The following is a 1,150-nucleotide window of genomic DNA, read 5'->3' on the forward strand; positions in this document are numbered from 1 at the left end:
GATGTTTCAGCCACACTCACCTTATCAGGGTTTTGGGTGAGATGATCCTCGTAACCTTGACCACGTAGCCATAGTTTGATGTCGGCAGCCCAACTATCATAATTTGATCCATTCAATTTTTCAACAGAGAGAGGAGAGGTGATGTAGTTGGTGAAGATGCTCTTTGTTTCAGACTGGGACGCCATGGTCAGCACAGATTGTCAGAAAACGCGTCGGAACCGGGAAAACAGGGGTTGTTTGAACTGGAACTCGTATATCCGTAACTCGAAATTGAAAACTGAGGGCAGATATGGAAGCAGGGGGCCGAGGCGAGTGCGGTGGACGAAGCGGCACTCGAAATTGTTAACGGAGGCCAGTCGCGCCGCACGCGCGGCGGAAGTGGGCGGCGCGTGGATCTCACGCGCAGGAGGTCAGGCGGCGCGTGTGGGCGCGTGAGGGCAGTTCTGATGATGCGGTTGAAGGGTTTTGGCCGATTTGGGGTGTACGATGCTGCTGGAGTGGTCGTTCGTCGAAAAAACTCGTCAAAAACAATGACGGCAGTGACGACAGCGATGATAGGGCGTGAACGGCTGAACGAAAGTTGATGAATCAGCGTATCAACAGCAGAGGGGGAAAACCGGAGTTGAGAACACGGTTTACCAAAGAAAAGTATTCACCGAAGACAGTGGGTCGACCGGGTAGTTGACGATTAGGGTTGTCTCTCAATTGGCTCTGATACCATGTTGAATATAAAGAGTATTGAGAGGCATATTGTGAATAACCCGTGTGTTTCAACTACACAGCGGAATCTCTTTATATAGACACATGGTATTAAATAACCCTAATTTACAGTAATGCTAACGGGCCAGAATACTTACAGCCCATATATATTATTTACATTCTAATATAGTATTTAACATGTTTCTTGGAACTAGTGGTACTTGAAACCTATAAAAAGTTTAATTTTATATTTCGTCCCTTACGCTAATTTTAGAGTTTATTTTGGTTATTTACATTTTAAAGGTTTCATGTTGGTTCCTTATGTTTATAATAGGCTAAATTACATTTGTGGTCCTTTAACTTAATTTCAGGTAACGTTTTAGTCATTTATCTTTTTTTTTTCCCGACTTGGTCCTTTATTTTAATTTTAAGTGACAATTTGATATTTTAT

The sequence above is a fragment of the Cicer arietinum genome, chromosome 7 (genome assembly GCF_000331145.2).
Source record: "Cicer arietinum cultivar CDC Frontier isolate Library 1 chromosome 7, Cicar.CDCFrontier_v2.0, whole genome shotgun sequence".
NCBI classification, from domain to species: Eukaryota; Viridiplantae; Streptophyta; class Magnoliopsida; order Fabales; family Fabaceae; genus Cicer; species Cicer arietinum.